We start from the raw sequence: 24163 nt of genomic DNA, 5'->3' as shown, positions 1-24163 counted from the left end.
ACTAAAGAAAAGCATTATGTTCTTGTGCACTGTAAGGTAATTTTACACAGTGCTTTCAGTAGACCTGTATCGTGACTGTGACGTGCCACTTTAGGTCAGGTACTGAATTTTGCATTATGGTATCATCTCAAAAACATTGAATTTTGGATTATTTTGGATTTTTGAACATGCAAATTAAAGACACTCAACCTGTGTGCATACTTTCTTCATATAATAAGTAAAAAATGTTACTATACATATAATAAAAATATCCATTGGTAGGTTTCAGAGACCTTTATATCTACAGAATGATAAAAGTTTGCTATGTTCTTGTTCTGTAAAAGCCATAATTCTCAAACTTGTCTTATAGGTTTAATAACAATATTTAGAAGGTGTTGGCAGTAGAGCCCCTCTATTTTTGGTTGAAGTATTCATCAGACATGTAAAGTAGTAGCCACTGACAACATGTCACTTGTTTGTTAAAAAAAAAATTAAAAATACATCTATTAATGGAGGAACTTAAAATCTATATAGAGGAATGATGAGTTCTAAAGGGCTTATCATATTTCTTGAAATCTTTACTAAAGACTTAGCAAATGGAAAACTTTAGCTCAATCTCTCCCACTGGAACCAAAAATTAGAGATCAGAGAATATGATCTTGGTCATAAAGCCAGTTATTTAGCTAAAATGCATATCAGCTACTTTTGAAGTTACCCAAGATGAAGTCTTTTCCCTAAAGTCAGAGTTATGATAAGTTAAGTCAGAGTAATAAAAAGTATATCATGAGATAATATTGGTCAAGGAAGATCCAATGGTTGGGAAAAGGGAACACTTACTAGATTTTTGCAGCGGCAAAGTTCAAAAATGTCCACATGGGCAGAATTTAAAGAATCAGCTATTTGGTGAGGCTATTTCGTATCTTATATATGTCATAGGCAGAAGCTAATACACAAGAAGCTAAAGAAAAGGGGAATTCAAAAGTGCCAAGACTCATGGTGAAAACCTTCCAGCTGATGACTAGATTTGAGAACTATACTTGGAAAAGGGCTCTGATATTGCTGGGTAAAATATTATCCTATAATATGAAAGAATATAAAAAAGCCTGCTGACAATATTAAATTAATTTTGTCATCAATAAAACTTCAAATCTAAAATCAATGACCAATGTTTTCTAAATCTTCAATAAATACTCCAACCTCAGAGGAAGTAGATTGAATCATAGCTGTTATTTTAAAGGAGTTAATTATCATATAAATCATTAAATGTATGGAAATATCATTATTCTTTTCAACTATCACTTGTCAGTCATGTATCAAATTCAGAAGAATAAATAAAAGTGAAAAATGGAGACATGTTAGCCCAGCCCTTGTGTATTACAAATCAGGATGCTAAGTCTCACTTTGCCAAAGGTCATATAGCAGCTAAGTAGTCATATTCATATCTCAAACTCCACCAATTTCTATTTCCAGTATAGATTTATGTCATGCCACTTTTAATAAATTCATAGTGCATCTGTCTATCTTCATTGACTAGTGCATATCTATGTAAAGTTGCAGACTGAGTCTGCAGGAGGGCTGGGAATCTACATTTTTCTAGCTCCTACTTGCTGCTGATGATGACAGTTCTCAGACCATACATTAAGGCAAGTAATTGTGCACTCTTATTAACATCTACTTAGACTAGGAAAGTCATTTTTAACTCTGACCACTGCAACAACATTTAATACATTTATGATATACAGTTGATACTCCAACTATCTTAATTCAAAAAATATAAACATTTTATATATATATATATATATATATATATATATATATTTATAGTTTTATAATTTTGTGTAAGAATGCTTACTGTGTTTCCTTTTCACGAGAAGGCCGTTTTTAATTAAAAGTAGGTGCTTGCAATGTGAAAGTCTTTAGAATGTTTACTATATAATTTTCACCCATAATTCTTGCATCCTTTACAGTAACTAGCAAAGTGTCCACACATAACATAGTATAATAAAGGAATATTTTATGAATGCATCACTTTATTTTTCAAGAATTCAGATTATACATTGTATAATATTGACTTGTTAAATCTTTCCTACACCCCCTGTCAACGTGTAGCATGACAAATGGAATGCAGTCCAGGATGCGTGAAACTTAGGAGAAAAGTAAACTCTCTGAGCCTCCAACCATTACAATGCATATCATAATGATTTGGATATTAAATAAGATAAGAAATACATTAAGGTACAAAACTAAGTTTTAAAAATTCTTATGGTAGTACTATTGCTAGTCTCACTAGTAGTACTAATACTACTACCATCATGTAGCAATTAAAGACATTAAGTCTGCTAGTCTCTATTTTTTTTTTTGAGATTGTCTCACTATGCAATCAGTCTGGCTTTGAATTCACAGTGATGCTCCTGCCTCAGCCTCCTGAGTGTTGGGATTACAGGCATGCACTATCACATTCAGCCCCTATTTGATCTTTTAGATAACAAAAGAGATAAAAAGTTTCCAGAAAGAAGGTATTTTCCACAGTCATTTTCACATTTGCCTTAGTCAGTTATACCATCCCTGACACAAAATAACTGACCCCTAAAACTTAAAAAAAAAAAAGAGTGGTTTAATATGACTGACTTATGGGGATCAGTCCATAGTAATTCACCACTAACAGCACATTCATAAATACACTGATGAGCATAGTGCGCCCATGATCCACCAATCACATGAAACTTTGGGGCCATATTATTGATCTAAATACCAACAGTGTATTTGTTATACTACTAACAATAAAACTGAATTCATTGAATAAAATTCATCTCAATTTATGTTTAAGATATAATTATACCAATATGTACACTTAAAAATAATCAAAGCAAAATATTTCATTGTGTATAAGTAATACACACTAATAAAATAAAAATTACTCTAACAAATAGAATTTAAATGTCAAAGCATAACATATTTGCTACAGCTCACTTAATTTTATTATTCTACTGTGTGTTTAGAAATATCTTAAAATTTGGAAAGGAAGAAATATTTTGCTTTATTTTCAATCCATTCCATAACAATAGGAAAGAAGTGTTATTTAAAATAATAGAAGTTGTACAGGCCTAATTACACCCTAACAAACATCTATAAAGTGTCTTCAAATATAAATCAATTTGTCATTTCTTTATATTCCTTAATTTCTAAAATATGTGATTTTTATTATAATTGTGTAGCATTAAATTTTACTAGTTACTCAACAGTTAAAACTATTTAGAAGAATAATTTTAGAAATAACCAAATTAACATCATTAATGCTATGCCTCTCTATACATAAATTTTCACAAGATTTTGTTTGTATTTCTATAGTTACTTTAGAGGAAATTTTAAAATAACATGAATTTGAAAATCCAAAATCTATACTTACATCAACCTTTTCTGATTCTATGATTAGACTAGAATTATTTAATTTATTGTCTCATAATTTTTCCTTAAAAATGTTATAGATAAGCCTGTCCCACGGAATTTTAACTTTCATTAAAAAAAAGTTATTTTTAAAAAAAGGGGGAAAAAGGAGATTAATTTATCTTTTCTTATTTTTTTAATTAAGGAAAAACTAAATTAAAAATAGCGGGATATATTATAGTATATAATATAGGATATATTATAGTAGCTTTCTTGTTTTCCTATTAGCCTGGATATATTATAGTAACTTTCTTGTTTTCCTATTAACCTGGTTTGAACCTCTGTATTGTTCTCCCCATCTTGTTCTGGCTGATTTTACTATATTCTGTTTTGTTTGATAGTATCAAGTTTGAGGGTATAGGCAACCACTTTGAAGGCAATAAGATTTACTATGATTTCCATTCTGGTTTGACTATTATCTTCTTTTGAAATCCTGTAAGGTCTTCAATGTAGGTTTTATTGATCATGTTCTGTACTGTTTTGTTCAATTCTATTATACCTGATGATATAGGTAACTCTTTTTAAGATAGCAAGAGGCATAATGGTAACCATTGTTGATAACCTGTATTCTGTTTTTGTATCATGTACTATGTCCATCCTTCTGTTCTAACTGACTCTGTTTTGCTTTGTCACATTTGGGCTTTTTTTTTTTTTCTCTTCAAAAAAAAAAAAAGCTATAAGAACTGTAGGAGTAATAAAACCCAAAAAGTGTAATTGTTATTGTAAAAAAGAGAGGAAAAGAAAGTGGTCTAAAGGATATAACTGCATGTATATTTAAGTGTGTAGGATAGAAAACCATATTACTGAGTTTTTGTTGGATCATTGAACAGAACTGTCTGCAATCTCACTGTATGAATGTCCACTTTGTATGCTTTAATTTTGTAATTTGGACAACTGTTTCTATGATGACAATATGTAATCTATTAACTAGTGATTTCTTACTGTATATTTTTTTTCTGGAAATTCTGTATTACTTGTACCCATTTACTGCTTTGTTTGTTTTTTTTTCTCTTTAAATAAAAAAAAACAAAGTTATTGTGGCTGAAAATAATTTTTGAAAGACAAACTGCTAAATTGGTAAAGACATTATTTTGATACTCTGAATTTGGAAGTCATGTTCTCATAGTTATTGGTTCCTGATTTTAACTTTTTATACTAGTAAGAGTTAAAGTAGTTATCCAACTTTCTGACTAATTTTATTTCTTAAAGATATAGATCTTTCACATAAAAGATAAGGACAGAATTTTTCACATTTTGGGTAATGATATTAAGGAAATAATTGAACTTTGTGTACTTATTTAAAGACTTGCTGATAGTCCAAAGTTTTAATCTTTAGTACATTTTTAATTGCTTATCTCTGTCAAATATCCCTTTTGAGTTGTCCTTAGACAATTTCAAAAAGAATAAACTACAATGATGTCTCAGGTCAAGAACTTGATTTGGTCTATTTTTTTGGAAAACGTGGCCAGGTTTGTGTTTGTGTGGGAAAGATAGTCATGTTGGTCACACGATGTAGTTTGCAAACAAGAACAAAATTGTACAAAACTCTTCTGTTTGCAAACCAAATTGTGTACAAACAAAACTATAATTAATGTGCTATGTTTGTACAGTGTCATAGTGTAACAGAGCAGTACTTCTCAGCAGATCTTGACTCAAGCTTATCAAAATGTGCAAAGATGTAACTAGCATTGTTTCTATGGAATGTGCCATATGCCCACATAAGCCAACTCTTCTATGCCAATCCAATGTCAATAAAAATTTACTTTAAAACACAATTTACAAGAATTATGAATTCTGTTAACAGATATTCATTTAACCACAAAACACGAAGCTCATTTTTCAGGAAAAGTTAGCCTTAAAACTCTGTTTGTAAACAGATACACGTGAAAGAACTAACAAATGAGAAAGAACATAAAGAAAAAAACAAATATATAAGAGTTGAAAGGGAAAAGAAAAGACCATTAGATTAATATGATGACTGAGCCAGACTTGTGTAGTTTTCTTAGACCAGTGAAAAGCCTCCTACACTTAGTAATCATAGATGTTAATGTTGCAGATAACATGATACTCTACATAGAATACTCCAAAAGCTCCACTTGAAGACTTCTAGATTTAATAAATTTAGCAGTGCAGCTGAATCAAAGTCAACTCTCAAAAATCAATACCATTCCTGTATGCAAATAACAAACTCACTGAGAGAAAAATTCGGGAAACAGCATCTTTCACAAACAGAATCCCCAAAAAAGACAGAAAAAAGAAATACCTAGGAATCAGTTTATCAAAATGTATAAAAGACTGCTGCACTGAAAACTATAGTACGGTGAAAAGGGAGCTCAAAGAGGGTATCAGAGAATAGAAAGAGATCCCTTGTCCTGGGATAGGAGGAACCAATATAGTGAAAATGGCCATGCTTCCAACATTGTTATATAGATTTAATGCAATCCCAGTCAAAATCCCACTAACACATCTTACAGAATTTGAGAAAACAATTATAAAACCAGAAAAAGATTTGAAACCAGAAAAGATTTAGAAGAGCAAAACATTTCTGGGCAACAAAGGCAAGATAGGGGAATTGCAATCTCTAACTTGATAATATGCTACAAAGCTACTGTGATAAAAACAGCATGGTTCCAAAAATCAAAAAAGGAAAAAAAACAAAAAACAAAAAACAAAAACAAAGGGACCCCAGCATCAGTGGAACAGATTAAAAGATACAGAACCAAGCCCAAACACATTAACCACCTTGTTTTTGATAAAGTAGTCAAGCAACTTCACTGAAAGAAAGATGACCTCTTTAACAAATAATGCTGGAAGATTAAAACTAGACCCATATTCTTTACCATGCATTAAACTGAAATTGGAATGGATTAATGATGTAAATCTTAAAACAGAAACATGAAATGTGCTGGAAGATATAGAACTCCTGAAGACATTGTTGTAGTCAGGGGTTACAAGGAGAACAATTACATACAGTACACATAAATTATAACATTATTTAAAATGATCACTCAAGAAACAAAAGACAAAGAAAGTGCCGGAAATCTGTCCATAACATTAAAGATCTAGAAATTCCAGCTGAGTGCCTGGATCACATGGCAATAACCTGCATGATTTCAACTGAAAACCTAGAGCCAACAACAATGTCTCAAGCAAGTCTATCTCATGGACCTGCACTGAGAGGGCCCAAAGATCAGCAGTGGAAGCTAGAAGGTCTATGCCAGCAGGAAGGATCTGTACCAGGAGCCTGAGGGTTCTATACTGGAGACAAGAAGCAACGCTCAAAATAAGGACTTTTCAGGCTCCCCTGAAAAGTACCACAGCCATCCTCTGTGACAATGAGGTCCTGAGCTCCTTCAATAATGAGAACAGCCAAGGAGATATCAAGAAGCAGTGTGACAAACTTCTGGAGATTAAACAGCACACACCTTCCCCTCTGGAGCCAGGGAGCAATGCTCAAAGTAAGGACCAGAGCACCCCCAAAGTGAACCACAGCCATTCTCAGCAACAAGGTCCCAAGTTCCTCTAATGGTAACAGCTAAGTTCATATGAGGTGAGTGAGCATAACAAGCTCCTCCAGAACCAATGGCTTCAAACAATTACCAACACTTAGGAGAACCCACAGCACTACTCTTCCTCTCCAGGTATCTTTTGATGTTGGCAACAGTCCTCAGGTGGGCCATCCATACTCACCTGATTCAGTTCAGCTGGTGTTTAAGTTGACTACCAGTTACCAATGTACAACATTGTAGTAGGCAAAAACTTTACGAACAAAACCCTGATCACGGGGGCTGGGGATTTAGCTCAGCGGCATAAGCACCTGCCTTGCAAGCAGGCGGTCGTGAGTTCAATCCTTGGTACCAATAAAAAATGAAAAAGACAAAAAAAAAAAAAAAACCCTGATCACACAGGGAATATCACAAAGAATCAACGAGTAGGATTTCATCTTATTAGAAAGCCTGTACAGCAAAAGAAATCACAAATGGAAAAAAGAGACAACACACTAAGTAGGAAAAAAAATTTCCAGCTATTCTTCAAAGAATAATATATAGAATATACAAAGAACTAAAAAAAAATCAGATCCTCTAAATTAAAAGATCCAATCACAAATAGATATCTGAAATAAATATGTACTCAGATGAAGTAGAAATGGCAAATCAATGTATGAAAAAATGTTCAACATCTCTGATCATTTGAGATGCAAATTAAAACAATATTAGATTCCATCTCACTTCAGAAAGAATGAATATTATCAAGAAAACATCCAATAAAAATGCTGCTTGGGCTGTGGGGATAAAGGAATTCTTCTCCACCGTTGGTGGGCCCTGTAGACTGGTGCAACCGCTGTAAAATCAGCTTGGAGATTCCTCGAAAAATTAAAACTAGAGATTCCATTTCACTCAGCTAGTCCCCTTCTTAGTATTTTCATGAAAGAATTAAAGCATCATGTCATATGCATACCCATATTTGTAGCAACACAGTTATTAATAGCTAACTCTTTGAAAAGGTCCAAATGCTGATCAACCAATGAAAGGAAAAAGAAGATTTTGTTTTGTTTTGTCTTGCTCTGTTTTCAATACAGTGGAGTACTAGTCAGCCAAAAGGATAAACTTGAGACTTTTCTAAATAAATGGGTATACCTTAAAAGTTTACTGATATTTTTATTATTGTTTTTTGAGACAGGAACTTCCTATGCAGTTCAAGTCAGTCTTGAATTCGTTATGTAGCCCTGGCTGGCCTCATACTTGAGATAATACACCTGCCTTACACTCCCAAGTGCTGATATTACAGGCATGTGGCATCATGCCCAGTGAAACCATACTGTTTAGTGAAATAAATCATACACACATGTAAATATTATGTTGTTTTTCTGGTATAAGAAATTGAAAGTGTAAATAAGACCAAAATATATAATAGATACTGTAAAATAGGAAGAAAATGTTCAAATGAGAAGGGGAACTAAGAATGAGGAGGGAGAAAGGAAAAGAAAAAATAAATGAGAAAAGAAGGGAAAACTGGAAAGAAAGCTTTTGTAAATAAGGAGGGGAAGAGGGATTAAAGGAGCAGAATGGAATGAGAAAAAAGAAGCAGGATATAATGCACAGGTACAAATTGCCAATGACGAATGTGATCATTACATCTATACCAACAAAAGAAAAACAGTGTTGACATTTAACATTTGGTTTCAAGGTTGCTTTACTGGAGAATACTTATGCAGTGACTGTCCCTATGAAGAACCAAAAGTTCTACACATACAGAGTTCTACACATACAAATAAGTTTCTACTGCATACAAAGATTCATGTCATAGTTTTTGGTCAAAAGAAGGTTAAGCACAAAGACCATAAGCCATGCAGTAAAAATTTCCAGACAACAGCAAAGAACAAGAATTTATTAAACATGGGAAATAAAAATGAGAAGATTCAAAGAAGCCAAAGTTCATGGAATGTGAGGATTCATGGAGATGTTGATGTGAAACACAACTAAAGTGGTTGCCTAAATGAAGTCTGAGTTCAAACCCACTTCCAATATTTGAGATCAATAAATTCCCTCCCAGAATTAACTAAAAACGTTATTCCTATAGATAACAGTCTACAAAAATAAATTTTCTCTGACATAATAGTTGAGATTCAAGCCAGTATGTTAAGAAATATGCACAAAAATAATAAATAGAGGGGAAGATAGTCTTTACTAACAAAAAAATCTAGGGCTATGTAAAGAAATCCCAAAAAAGCTACAGTAAACTAAACTAATAAAACTACTAAACTTTAGCAAGAACGTAAGGCACAAGATCAATACAAAATTATTTTTATATTCTAGTAATCAACAATTGTAAAATAAAATTTAAAAATCTACTGACAATGGCATTAAGAATAAAACATATAGAAATAAATTTAACAGAAAGAAGGATAACACTGTTCTTTTAAGAAGGAAAAAATGTTCATTGGTAGAAAAATAAAGATCAAAGTAAGCTAAGACACATTCATGTTCATAGATTAAAAGACTCAATATTTTTAAGATAGCCACTTTCTCAAGCTGAGCTGACAGTTCAATGCATTCCAGTTAAATTCTTCCTTATTTCCTACAGAGAAATTGAAATGAGACCTTAGATGAGTTTTTTCTTGTGTTTTCATCTTCTACCCACTTCTAGTAATTTCTCATAACACCTAGTGAAGGTTTTGTTTCTTCCATCAGCAGTTGCACCTGGCTTAGCTCCCCATCAATGCCAAGGTGGATTATTCTAACCAAAATTTTCTCATTTGACATATCCTAATTACTAAGAATGCAAATGAGCAGAGCAAAATATCTTACCACTACATGCAAGGACACAAAATTTATAAAACAAATACTTTTACTTTTCTAAGAGAAGAAAGGGTTCCATCTCTATCGCAGACTGTAGCAAGAACAGTTTAATTTATCCAGGGATGAGACAGAAGGAGGAAACAGGCAAAAAGTGAAAGAAATTGGAAACAATCTTGATCACAATTTCCCCAAAAAGTTTACTTGAGAGAAATATCTCAGTAGAAAATTGTGATGACTCCTTTCTGCATTCTGGAGGGAAAAAACTCCACCCTCTTTAAAAACAAAAAAACAATGGTATTTCAAATATCACTGCTTTGATGAGTGTGTAAGACAAAAAAAGGAACTCAAGAAGCAGACTTTCCTGTTCAGTCCTTGCTTCCCTGGAAATACGCACTAGGCCAGGCTCAGGGTCCCTGCCCATCTTGGTGCCTCTGGCTGCAGGACAAAATTCCCAACCTATCAAACATATTCCAAAGCCTCTGCAATGAGACAGGCTAATTTCTTAGAACCTTGATGCTTTCTCTATTACAAATTCTAAGAAGCCAAAACAAGAGAAGGGAATCAAACAGGTAGCCAAATGTTTCTTTTACTTCTTATCACTAATGTAGGGGATCACTTCCTTTATTCTGCCTGTACAAGCACTATTCATGTTTCATGCTTACACTTCCTGTGAATAATGCATGAAGACAGTGAGCTAAGAGGTAAATGAATTAGCGTGTTCAGCAACCCACTAGCTAGCAGGATTTTCAAGATTGCTCCACTAGCAGCAAGAACATAGCCATCTAAGCATAACACTTAAGAAAACCCTAAGCACTGGGACCCTAAGTAGTCAATGCTAGATTATGTCTCAGTTACTCATCACACTTCCTTAGGGATTAGGAGGATGACAAATTCAATAGGTTTTTGCAAAAGCAATTATTTTTTCTTTAATGTTCAGTTTTTTCTCATAAAATAACAATGAAAAAACTAAATGAATAAAACAATAAATATTGTTTTGAAGAGTGTGTAAGATAAGGAACTCAAGAAGCAGACTTTCCTTTTCTATTAAAAAGGATTTGAGAAATTATTGTTAGAAAAGGAATATATAATTTAAAAAGTGTAAACATTTAAAAAATTTTTAAATGCATAGCATTTATTTTTGTAAAAAAAAAAAAAAAAGAAGAAAAGGAGGTAAAATGAAGAACTACCACTCAGCATGGCTTCTCATCCCTTATTCAAACATTTTGATTTCCTGTTAATACAATGAAAATAAACACACTTTACTGAGAATTGTCTAAATTAATGGTGAAACTATGTTGTCAGGAAGACTAAAAGCATATTCATAAATGCCTCCTCTTATCTAATATCATTTTTTAATGAACTATATTAAAGTCCCACAGTAGAAAACTGAATTATAACTCACAGTTGTTTCGGACCACAGTTTTAAATACAAAATACACAACTTCTACAGTTCTTCCTTGTATGGCTTGACCTTGAGGATAAAAGAGAAACAGTTTTTTAATGTATGAATACGTTAATAAATAATTACTAAGAACGTATGGTGTACTAGGTCCTGTGCTGGGCACTAGATAATAAACAGAAAGTCAAGGGAAGCAGATGGGTTCCCTCTGACCACATGCAGGTCACTCAACACATCAACCAGCCCTAAAAGTTAAGGATAAATTCAATATATTAACTTCCTAGCCTAGAGGTTTATGATCCAACAACATTTAATTGTAGTTTTTATGTTTTTATTTATTTTAGACTCTACTTATGAATGAGTGTACATAATTATAATATTACTTTTAGATATAAATAGTCTAATAAAAATTGTCTCTTAAAATTTACAGTGCTAAAATTATATAGGTCAGAAATGAGACCCAGATGGATCAGAGATATACACACCATCTCACAGAAGCAGGCAATGCTTTGCTAATTGAGAAATTAAGTAACATGGATCTTTGGTATACTCAACTATCTAAATTTTGTTGAAAAATTATTCACATTTTTCAAGAAAAAATACACACCTTTGAAGAAAACTCTAGAATACTTTCTGCCAAAAGTTGTTCTTCTGAGTAAGCTCACAACACTGCTGATAGTAAATCCAGATGACTTTTGTGAGGGGCTTCTCTGCTGGTGAGGCTGGGGTTCTTGATACAGGTAGGAAAATGCTGTCTTTCTGTAAAAGGAAGTAATTTTAAAATACTGAGATATGTTGTAGTGTCATTCAAATTAAAGGGAAAATTTTTAGCAACACAAATATAGCTACAGATGGGACGCAGTACAGCCCTGTGGAATTATGATAGTGCTAGGTAAATTTAGTGGCATAGATCCCCGCAAGCTCGAATTCACTCAGCATCTGAAGGAGGAACAAAAAGACACAGAAACAATGAGTGGCTATAAAAAGGATTTATTCTCAGTGACTAAGAATGTGTTGTGGAGGAATACAGTTGGGATGCATGTTGTGGAGAACAATAAAGTACCTGGAAAAAAATAAGGTTAAGGAAGATAGTAAACAAAGAAACTAAGACTTGTAATAGAGGGAAGAACGGAAGACAGCTTTGCAATTAATCTTGCACAGTTTTTTTATTATGCATCTTCTCTATAAACATCTCTTACTTTTTATATTGAAGTTTAATTATTTTAAGATATTTAGTCTCTAATTTGTATTTCACCTAATTTTTTCTAGTTTGCTCAAATCTTACAACATGAATTGAATCCTATATAAATTAACAAGATACAGTTTCAATCACAACAAATTTTTGTTTCACTAGCCCCTAAAGTCATATTTCCTTTTTGTTAATTCTTCTTTTCCCTTTTGTCATATGCTCATGATTCACTACTTCAGTAACGTACACATTCCCAAGGACAGAGTCCAAAGTTGGGCCCTAACTACAACTTCATTATTAATCTTGGTTATCCAGATTGTGTATGATTCTCTCCCTCTAAATTATCTGCTACCTTCATCAGGAAATAAAGAATACATTCTTGATTGCACAGTTTTATGTTATACTATATGAATGTTTTCATTTGCTTCATAACTTTGAAAATCTGGATTATACAGATGTGACTGAAATACATGGTGAATTTTTAATTATTTACTACAGTAAAAATTATTGCCACTAACCCCCCACCAAACACACTTATCCCCCCACTGTTATCTCTTCCTGAAGGCACTCTGGAAGTTCTCACGAATTACTCTCTTGTGACTGCCTCAGTGTCTTGAGCAAAATTCTTATATTTCATGGTTATTTTTGTTTTGAGGAAGAGCCAAAAGTCTCAGGGTCAGAATCATGCATAAGACAAATGGCAACACAAATTAATATTTGTATAAGCTTGAATTTCCTTTGTATGGCACTTGACAGCAGCGTTTACCTAATTTTTTATCGCACCTCATAAAGACATGAAAGAAGGCTTCTTGAACTGCTTTGGAAAGTGACAAGAATGTAGTACTTGTGTTCAAAATGAAGGGTTGGGGGGGTTAATGGCAATATATCTTCTACTGTAACACATGTTTTAATTTCAACATTCATTGTATATTTTTATCCTCATGTGTATATACCTTAAGTTTTCAGCAGAGGTAGCACATAATCTTATTTCACATGAAAATTAGAACTCCTTATAGTTGTTTTAATTTCTGAATTGAAAAAACACAATGCCATATTAAGAACACTTGCAAATAAATGAAAATTAGAAATGCTCAATTTGCATTGGGGAAAAATAAAATATTAGGACACGTTTTTCAGTCAGTCTTCTGGTAAACAATAGAAAAATGAGTTAAATGGGTATACTTAGCTAAACACTTACTATGCAGAACCCACATTTTTTTGAAACTGATTAGAGTACCACTATTCGTTAGAAAGAATATCTTTGCGAAGGTAGCTACCTCAAGGCCTAAGACCACCAATTTATATATATATTTATAAATTTATATATATATATATATATATATATATTTATATTTATATATAAATATATATATATTTCAGATATATAAATCTGATATATTTCAAATATATAAATATAAAATCAGAATTCTTCTGGTAAGCATGACAATAGTTTTTAAATATCTTCCCAGGTAATTCTAATGCAGTGCATGTGGGAGTAAGAATCTATCTCTTTTTACTTCATGTTTCTGAACTAAACTTTGACCTTGCAGAAATGACTTTATATTCTACACTTTAATGCGAATGTGTAAATACATAATCATCCCAGGCACTTCCGGGGAAAGAACTGGTTTATGTTGGCTCAGGAAAAAGTATGAGGAAGAATGGTTGGCAGTTATGTGAAAGCAAATTTGGGGTTGATATATAATGGAATGAACAATATATATATATATATATATATATATATATATATATATATATTTACTTATAAATTTTTTATTCATGCTGCTTTAGAATAAATGAATTGTTCTAATTCTTGGCTACACATTGGAATCACATGAAGGAGATAGTCAAAATGATCCATAGCCAAGTCCTACCTAACGTGAATAAAATCAGAATTCTTCTGGTAAGCATGACAATAGTTTTTAAATATCTTCCCAGGTAATTCTAATGCAGTGCATGTGGGAGTGAGAATTTATCTCTTTTTACTTCATGTTTCTGATACCCAACTCCTGAGTGCCTTCTGGATGTCAAGGAATTTTAAACAAGATTTTTTAAAAATAACTTGACACAAGAAAATGATTTATGTTGATGTTTGTTTTTCTGCTGGGATTTATAAGCATTGCATTTGCCTTTAACTTTTTGCCATATTCAAGAGGAAATATTTTAAAGTAGGAGGCAACAATAATAAGATACGAAATACCTAATTTCAAATAATCTTAGAATGCTATTTTCCTTTTTCTTCACTTGCCCTCATTCATGAAGGCTAATTGTAACTAGCAAGCTCTGATCTTACATCAGACAAAATGCTGGAGAGTACAGGACAAAGCACATGTGAATGAGTACACACATACACACACACACACACACACACACACACTGGCCTTCAGTTCCCTGTAGACATTTGGAAGTTGTCAGCGGTAGCGTAATGACAGTCCTAATTATTAAAATTACTCTTGTGTGGAAGCGCTTTAGAATAAGATGCCAACAGGCATGCAATATGTTAACTGCACCGTGGCCTTTTCTTTTTTTAAAAAAATGGTATTGTTAGGAATATTCCACTGGCTTTTATCAAAGCACCCTATCCCAGTAATATACACTCTTACACATTCCGATGAAATTACCAATGAATTCTCATTTTAAAAGGAATCAAACACACAAAGATTAATATTATACAGTTTGTCCAAGAAATTTAATTACAAAATGTACTGCCATGTCAATTTCTCATTTTCTTATGCATAATCACATGTCCTGATTAATATTATTTTTTACTTTTTTTTTCAGTTTCTAGTAATGCATGTTTGCAGTACATAATGATTACATTCCTTATGGGGAGTTACTACTGGTACAGAAAACACGTCTTAATTCTGCTTCACAAAACAGGTACTTTTAGATCCCAAGTAAGGCTAAACTTTGACCTTGCAGAAATGACTTTATATTCTATACTTAAATGCAAATGTGTAAATACATAATCATCCCAGCCACTTCTGGGGAAAGAACTGGTTTATGTTGCCTCAGGAAAAAGTATGAGGAAGAATGGTTGGCAGTTATGTGAAAGCAAATTTGGGGTTAATATATAATGGAATGAACAAGCATATCTTCCTAAACAAAGTCATTTGTTTAGTATAACTCACGCACTCTGTATATGCACTCTGAGGATTCATCAGCTTTGAGAATAATAGAGCCTCAAGCAGGAGCATTGCATAACACTGGCACCTTCTCATCTCTTCGTGCCCCTTGAGTCTAAAGCAGTCACTCACACCCAGTGGAGCGCGGGCCCAGAAGGGAGCACTCCAGTCTCCAAGCTACAAGCTGTCTTTTTTGGTTTTTTGTTTTTTTTTTTTTTTTTTAAACCAGGCCAGGAGAGCTAATTAAATATGGGTTTTAAATGCTTGCCCTTCCAATTCCCAGACAACCTTCTGCTGGGGCCAGATAACCAGAAAGAAAGTACAAGCTCCAATCTTTATCTCAGGGTACAGAGTCAGTAAAAATATAAAGGCTATGTAAACATAAACAGTAAATATTAACAAATAGGGCTATTTTTTGTATAAACAAACTAAATTGATTTCCTATTTTTTGACATCACATTTTCCCTTGTGTGTTAATAGTGCAGTACCTATAGGAAAGCCATTTTTGGAAAAAAGAAAGATATGTCATATCTATTCTGTAGTTTTATATATATTGGCAAGTGGTTTTGATCTTATATGCAAGAAAAAATTTTTATTTCACATAAAAGACATTGAATAATTTATGTAATATTTAATAATGCAGTAAACTGGGAAGAATTCAAAAAATACTCATGACATTCTGAATTATTGTCATGCCATACTATGTAATATAAGACCCTGTACCAAAAATTGCCAGCATGGGAAATTAAAAGGAAAAAACTATTTTAATTTGGAGATCAAACAACACACACACAAAAACTGCTGCTTTTGAATGACAACATAGATTTTGATCAAATAATCGCAACAACATCTCTGCTTGAAAAGTAAACTAACAGGGTAGGATATATAGTTGTATTGTTTTGACCTGAATATTGTCCCCTCTGCTTAGAAGTGGCTGACAAATATGTATGTGAAGGGTGATAAATGCCTATGACACATTGGTCTGAGCAGCAAGTGTCCCAGGAGCACACGCTGCAGAAATACAATAATTTCTACCCAACTCAGAGCAATAACAATGCATTACTGATCTCTCACATTGGTCCTTAATTTTAATGCTTTTTTGATCTGTTATCTGAGATTTGAAAATGCTATTGGATCTCTTTGTCTTTACTGCATGCTGACCTCAAGCCTCTAAATTTAAGGAGCAGACCAGTTCACATTAAAATGATAAAGCTATCAACTCAAAGCAAATGCAGACGCGTTTTCCTGCATCCTCTGATTTCCATCCCTCTAGCTAGTTGAAGTCCCTACTTCATTTAAACCTTCAGGAGAGTGGTGCTTAACTTCTGAGTTTCTCAGTTCCGCTAAAAAATTCACTTTGGGGCATCTTAATGAAATTTAAGGGTTTTTCTTGGTTTTTGTTTTGGCATGGGGATCAAACTCAGGACCTCATTCTTGCAGGCAGGCCTTTGTGCCACTGAGCTAAACCCCCAGCCCAGAAAAACAAAAAACAAAACAAACAAACAAACAACAACAACAACAACAAACAGTGATTCACTTCAGGTAGTAGGGCCAAAGGAAATAGTACACCTCCAGAATCTGGCTTCAGGCCTTAAACATTAACACTGCTCTGGGAGTCAGATGGAGTTTTCAAGAACTGTCCCCAGAGCATCTCACTGTTTTCTGTGAAGGTGAAATGAAATTATAAATTTTATAGCTTAAGTTCCACACAATGGACCATAAACAGAGGGTGGTTTCACTTTCCATTTCCTACCTCATCTGAAATTTTTATATTAAAGGAATGGAGTATTCTGATTTACAGACTATTATTGCTCCTTTACAAATTACTGGGAAAATGAAAATGAAGGTTAAAGAAAATTTATTTAAAGCATATTATGATGAACATCTGAAGTTTTTATCCAAGTGCAGCTGATTTCCCAAACCACTCTATTTCTAGCTCTTGCCGACTATGATATCATCTTCACTGTTTTGCTCAGAACAATGCTTCTTAGTAACAAGGAAATGCTCCAAATGACCCTGAGTTTATGCTCCATCTGTGCCTTGAACTCAACTTTCTCAATATAATCTGGATTGGAAAGCAAAAATCACATTCCAGTTTCAGAGAATGATGTAGTACTTTTTGAAAACAAAATTGGATTATGTTTTTGGGTTTTGTTTGTTGTGTCAATGAAAACAATTGTGAAGGGTCCAGGGATATAGCTCAGCAGCACATCACCTGCTTGGCAAGAGGGAACAATAATAATAATAGTGAATATTTAGGAAAAAGGAGAAAGAAATCACTGTCATCCAAAGCTACCCTGCCCTTTAAAGAACTTTACTAATGTTTTGCTACATGACTTTTGTCTATGCTTTCTATAAATGTATAGTACATTTAGGTCAAACATAATAAATGTAAGTATATAAATTATCAGAATATAAACATTTCAAATACAAATAATTTTAGCAAATTTATAGTATTTATAGGCATTTGTTATTTTTTTTACAAAATCAATACCATACTAAAAATGTTTTTGTAACCTTTTTCTTTTAAATACTTTTATAAATCTTTAAACAATCTTATAGAATCCACTGTTTTTCTGAATACAGCATGTTATGGATTGAAAACTGGTGGTCAACCTAACCCCAGTGGAATTGAATCACCATGCTGCTGAGCATAGTTTTTTCACCTGAGGAAGGTTGCCAGCATAAATGGAGACGTGGAAAAGCAGAAGAGAGGCTTTAGGGCTTGAGGCATTGTGAGTTTTCCCTCAAACATGTTGCTGTTTGAGCCATTGGTTCTCCTGGAGAAGCTCTGGTCCTTACACCTAGCATTGCTTCTTGGTTCAGGAGGAAAGAAATGTGCCGCTTAATCTTCAGGGTAAACTCCTCTTGCTGGCTTCCTGACATGCTCTCATTATCGGAGGAGCTCTGGGCTCCCTGTCACTGAGGATGGCTGTGGTGCTTTTCAGGACAGCCTTGGTCTTTGTTTTGAGCGTGACTTCTTAGCGCCAGTGTAGAAGCTCGGTCTATCAGTACAGCTCCTTCACCTTGCTGGCGTAGACTTTATAGCTTCCACTGCTGACCTTTGGGCCTTCCCAGCATGTATGTGGAAAAGAGACTGGTGTAGGTCCTTCTTGTGGTCTCTGGACCTCCAGCTGGACCTGTGAGAGGCATTGTCATGGGCTCTAGGTTTTCATCTGGACTCATGCAGGACATTGCTACGGGATTCAGGCCCTTGGCTGAATATTCTATGACGTTGGTGTTGTGAACAGATTTCCTGCATTTTCTTGCATTAATTCTGGGTTACCATAATAAAATAATACTATAAATTCCATGTCCTATTTTTAATTTTTCTCTGCACAACCCCTGACTACAACACAGCATAACAAATTTATATGATCTATTAATTCATTTCTCTTTGGGTACTGTACTAAGTACCTGCTATGTGTTTAAATCATCTTATTTAATCTTATAAATTATGTAGTCATTATTTCATTCAATCGGGAATAACTGCAGTACTACCAAGGCATAGATATTTTAAAACTTTTAAATTCTAAATATGACAAAACAGTATTTTCAGCCTATAATATTCTGCCTATACCGACAATTTAGTTTTAAAAAATCTTTGTTAACATCTGTGATGCTATTTCAGATACTCTTAGAAAAATTAATAAGACAAATAATGTCCTCAAGAATGTACTTTATCATAACCTTAAAAAGGCATGTTTCCCTAAACTTTCATGTAAATCCTATTTTAATATTTTATTAAGAATAAAAATTTATACTTTGATATTTCATTTAAAGTCTTGTCTCTGATTATCAATGTTAAACATTTAAATAAATCTGTTAGGCATTTCTTTTTATTACTGTATTGATAACCTATTTATGTCATTTGTCTATTTTTCTCTTAAAACTATTACGTTTTCTTATTGATCTTAAGATTTTGATATACTCAGCTTTGTTAACTATTTTTCATGTATATTGAAAATATCTGTCACATGTTGGAGTTTTGCATTAATTAACCACATTTATTACTCCAAGGCAATATAAAGGAGGAAAATATTATTCTATAAAATGACATTACTCCACACTTAAGAAAATCAACAGTGGTAGTGTCATCCAATATGTATTTCATTCAAAAATTGTCTTTCTGTCTTCAAAATATGTTGTGGTGATTCACTTGAATCTTTAGTTGTCTCAATCTGGAAGTTGTATACCATCCTTGATCCTTTTGATTCCTTCTAGGGTCCAAAGTAATCACTCTAAAGAGTATTCCATTTGTTAGATATATCTAACTTTTCCTTTTCATTGTTATATACAGGAAGAACACATCTGACAAGAACAAACACGGGTGATAAGACATATTCCCTCTGCACTACATCATGAATCTTTCCAAAATATTACCATTTTCACATTCGACAATATAAAATAAATTACTGGTGAACTACTTTACAGTATTTTTACATATTATGTCTTTGAAATCTGGGCTGTGTTTCACACTTAAAAAATATCTCAGTTCAAACTCTAAGTTTTCATGGCAGTACTTAATTCTTATTTAGAGTTAATATACTTATCATGGAAAAAAAGATACACAAACTTGTTCCAAAAAAACTTTAAAATGTTACAATAACTAAATTAATGACTAATTTAAAATTAAATCTAAATGAATAAACTGTCCTAGAAAATCTCAATTTGTTGAGTTTTTAAATACTGTATTTTTACTACATGACAGATATAAAGCAAGCTTGTAAGAACTTAATAATCAGAGAGACAGGAAGAAACAGAAATATATGGTGTATGTCATGTAACGTGTAGACACTAGAGAACATCTGAAATTATAAGACGAAGATGACCTGCTTCAAAACTTGTAAAAATGAGAGAGTTATTCAGACCTCTCCACAAATGACTGTATCTTCACAAGGTATTCTTTTCATGCTACCCAGGTTCTAACTCAGAAGCGACACAATGTGACTCTTTTTAAAGCTCTATAGCTCTTTTAAAATTATTTTTATTTCCTTTTATTCATGTCACTATTTCATTTTCAGACTGGGTCTTGCTAAGTTGATAAGTGGCATGGTCTGGATTGAAACTTGTGATCCTGCCTGCCAGACAATTACAATTATGGGTCTGTGCCATGATGCTCACCTTTAAGAAGCATTTTTAACCTGACCACACTCTTTGCTATTTTCATTATTACTGTTACTGCAGAGAAAATTATTCAAATTAAGATGAAATGTTATTTTCACATTAATTTTAAAATGACGAAAACAAAATTTACAGGTTATTCTTAATTTAAAATCACATTTTTCCAACTATACCACAAGTATTTGTAATTTTGAGCATTTAATTTGTCTTACCCAATCATTAGTTAAAATAAGAAATCACTTTATTTTTTAGAGATTAATATGTCATTCAATGCTATCTGTGTTGCTCCATTTCTCTAACATAACAAAAGTATTTAATATATAAAGTTTTTAATACATAGATATTTTGGGTCCTCAAAATTGTGGATTAATCACCAGAATTCATACAATGAAATATTTCTGTTATAAAAACTCAGTTTGGCATTATTCTCCTGTTCTTAGATTCAGAAAGTAAAATAGCTCCATTTGACAATAATTAAATTCAAAGTTGTATTTCACATCATAATAATGAGAATAGAATTTAAAGACAAGAATAGCATGATTACACTTGTAAGAAATAATTTATATTTAACTTGAAAATACAAGTTTTAAAGATAACTCAAGTCAATAATCTCAGGGGCAAACATTCTGAAGATTTATTCAAACTTTGTGGGTCAGATAGTCACAAAAGATAGATTGCTTTAAAGAATTTTAATGGTAAGAGGGCTTTCTGTGTGGGTAAATGGTTTACATGGTAACAAATCACAAAACAAAGCCAGAAGCTTCTGTAACCAGAGATATCTGTAAATGTCAAGACTCTCACAAAAGCTAAGGATCAGGGTATGTACCTTGATGGACAGACCCTTCTGTAGCTAGAGGAATGAATCACTAAAGAAAGTCCTACCACTTTTGGAAATATATTAGTGGTGTGTCATCTTCAGGCAATTTTTAAGCTTGGAAATTAGATTAAAATTATTGCCTTGGTGAAGTTTTTATGGACACAGACCCTTCTTTTTGAGCTTAGAGAGCCAGGTTTTCCTGTAAAGGAAAATAAAACCTCACAGTTTCAGTCATTTTGCAAATGCAATTTGAAATTTTTTCATTGAAGTCATTGGAGCTTTCTGATTATTGGCCTATTCCGGATAGGATGACTCAGCTACTGTTGTATGAAAGGACTCTTGCGGTACATAAGTGTCTTAATTCAGGAACAGACAATAGCCCTAGGATAGCTAAAAATATGTCACTCTAATACATTTGTTACAGAAGTTAGATACTATCATTGTTTTTAAAACTGTTCCTGCTGTAACAAATATTTAAGTTTTTATTGTTTCACTTTACAAGTGACCAATAAAATGAATAATATATATCCTGACAGACAATAAAGACATGATCACAAGCTTTACTATAAAAAGTAACCAAAATAGAAATATAGGAAAATAACTTGAAGAAGATGAAATTAAAACTAAATATCTTGCTTCCTAAATTATATCTAACTTAGATGATATTAACTAGATGACATTGCACGTGTGTGCCTGCAATGTGTCCTCAATAATTTTTGTCATTTAATATATAGTTCAATAAGTTAATTTGTTTCTACTTGCCTCAAATTCTCTATATTTTGGCATGAGGTAATTAAGAAAAAGTATTTTCTGTTTAGTGCAAAGTTTTCATTTGTACTGGCCAAATGGACATTTTTCTTCAATGTCTGAGTGATAGGAATCTCACCTGTACCAAGAGCAGCTGATATAGCAGGGAATATTATTTCTCTCAGTCTACCCAGACTCTGGGCAAGCAATTGCATATCTAGCTAATTTCTACAAGAAGCCTCATCCATTTTCTCAGGAAATGTGAGGAACCCTGGATTGGAAGAGGAGATGGAACAAGGGAGGAAAGACGAGCAAAAACGGAAATAGAGTAACCACTGAGGCATAGCTAATCAGAAAGGACACTTCATGCATATTATGGGCCCATTGTGATAATAAAATTGGAATTAAATTGCCTACCCAAACCACTCGAGACACACTGTATCTTTAATTTTTAAAGTTATGAAGACACTTGACACAGAAGGGGATCAATTATCTTGAGTTTTCGTGCAAATACTTACTTAAGCAATGCAGTGGGTCAGTGTCAGTAGGAAAATTGCAGGCTTGCAGTCACGTAATGGCAACTAATTACACTATTGCAGGGCCTCTTTCCAGTGATCGCAATTGATAGTAATGGCCATGGCTGATTTATTTGATTCACTTCAAGGTATCTGAAGTTCTAGTAAATTTATGTATTTGCAAAAGACAACTGGTTTTGATCAAAAAACCACCAAGACAATAAAACAAAAGGGAATCTCCCACTTAACCTTTTAGGCATTCAGATCCTTGAGATGAATAGTTCAGCAACATTTTATAATAGAATAGTGGTATCCAGTTGGAGCTACCAAGAGGACCCATCTAGTAGAGTGCATTGCTTCATATACATAAATTAATTTCTGTTTATAACAGTATTAAGGACTTGCTAATTCTTCATTATCAAAAGTATGTTTCATTATCAAAAGTAATTCAAATATTATTACTATTAATATATTATGTAAGATTAATCAGCCGACTTAAAAGAAAAGCCTCTATGATTTTGTTCTACAACCACATCTTGAGAGGCAAATATTTTTACATAATGTGATATCAGGGGGAAAAAATAAATTGGTCTAACAGACAAAGAAATTGAATTTTTTAGTTTAATCAAACAAGACATTAGAAACTAAATAAGGACTGTCAAATTTCTGTTGAACAGTGGCTAATAAAAGTAATTTTTATTTCTTTTATCTGTGCTGTGGTATACTTGGGGGTTGAAGCTTGCTACAGTGAGATGGGAACTAACAGCATTTCATGCTACAAAAGGCAAATGCTTGAGCAATTTTCCTAAGCCAGAACCAAAGCAAAGCAAATGAAATACTCCCCCTTACCTCCGCCAGCCACAGGAGAGGGGAGCTGTACAATCATCTCCACAGGGCAAATTCCGTAACAGAAATGGAATTCTGTGGCCAATTGCATGGCGGCATGAGTCTACCTCAAGTGCAGAATTTAAATGTTGGGTACTGTATACATTAGTTCCTTCTAGAAATTAACAAAAATAACTAACTTTCTTAATACAGGTGTATTTGCTTGTCTTCATTAAAAGAAGCCAATTAAAAAAATGTATGACATTGTTTGAAAATGCTGGTATAATATAATGTTTTGCTATTTTAATAACAAAACCAATGGAACAAATTTCAAAAATCTCACCTTAAAATCCATCTGCATGATGTCTTTTAGGTAATATATGGACAAAATATTCCCCAAGATCTAATTATTGAATGTTGAGTGCCTTTTTCACACTTTTAGAACATTATATATTTCAAAAATTATTTCTTCATATCAAAAGAGATAAAAATGAAAAGTTTAACTATTAGCTATAAATCACATTTACAGGAACTGTTCTTCCTATACACCATTCCAGAAAATTATTCATTAAATCCTAAAGGTTCAAAGTACATAAAACCAATGTACATCAAATGAATACCTGTATTTAATGATATTGTTTCCATTTTTGTATAAGTTTTATTGTTTAAGTTTCAAATTCAGAGCTTATGTAATCATGAT

At 32.9% G+C, this 24163-nt stretch overlaps 1 protein-coding gene across 1 annotated transcript in view; it reads right to left on the bottom strand.

The window, feature by feature from the left end:
* The window catches only part of Csnka2ip (casein kinase 2 subunit alpha' interacting protein), a 133068-nt gene that overhangs the window by 36895 nt on the left and 72010 nt on the right, over positions 1 to 24163 (bottom strand). Inside the window, exons 2-3 of the mRNA XM_063224776.1 lie at positions 11729 to 11880; positions 11125 to 11193 (exon numbers count right to left, since the gene is read on the bottom strand). The gene's annotated coding sequence lies outside the window, so the exon portion shown is untranslated. The remainder of the gene's footprint in view (positions 1 to 11124; positions 11194 to 11728; positions 11881 to 24163) is intronic.

This window comes from Cavia porcellus, unplaced genomic scaffold, assembly GCF_034190915.1.
Source record: "Cavia porcellus strain 051 isolate PalLab524CR breed Dunkin Hartley unplaced genomic scaffold, mCavPor4.1 scaffold_15, whole genome shotgun sequence".
Classification (NCBI taxonomy): domain Eukaryota; kingdom Metazoa; phylum Chordata; class Mammalia; order Rodentia; family Caviidae; genus Cavia; species Cavia porcellus.
Note: the sequence above shows the minus strand (reverse complement) of the source record. Positions and strands in the feature narration are given on the sequence as shown.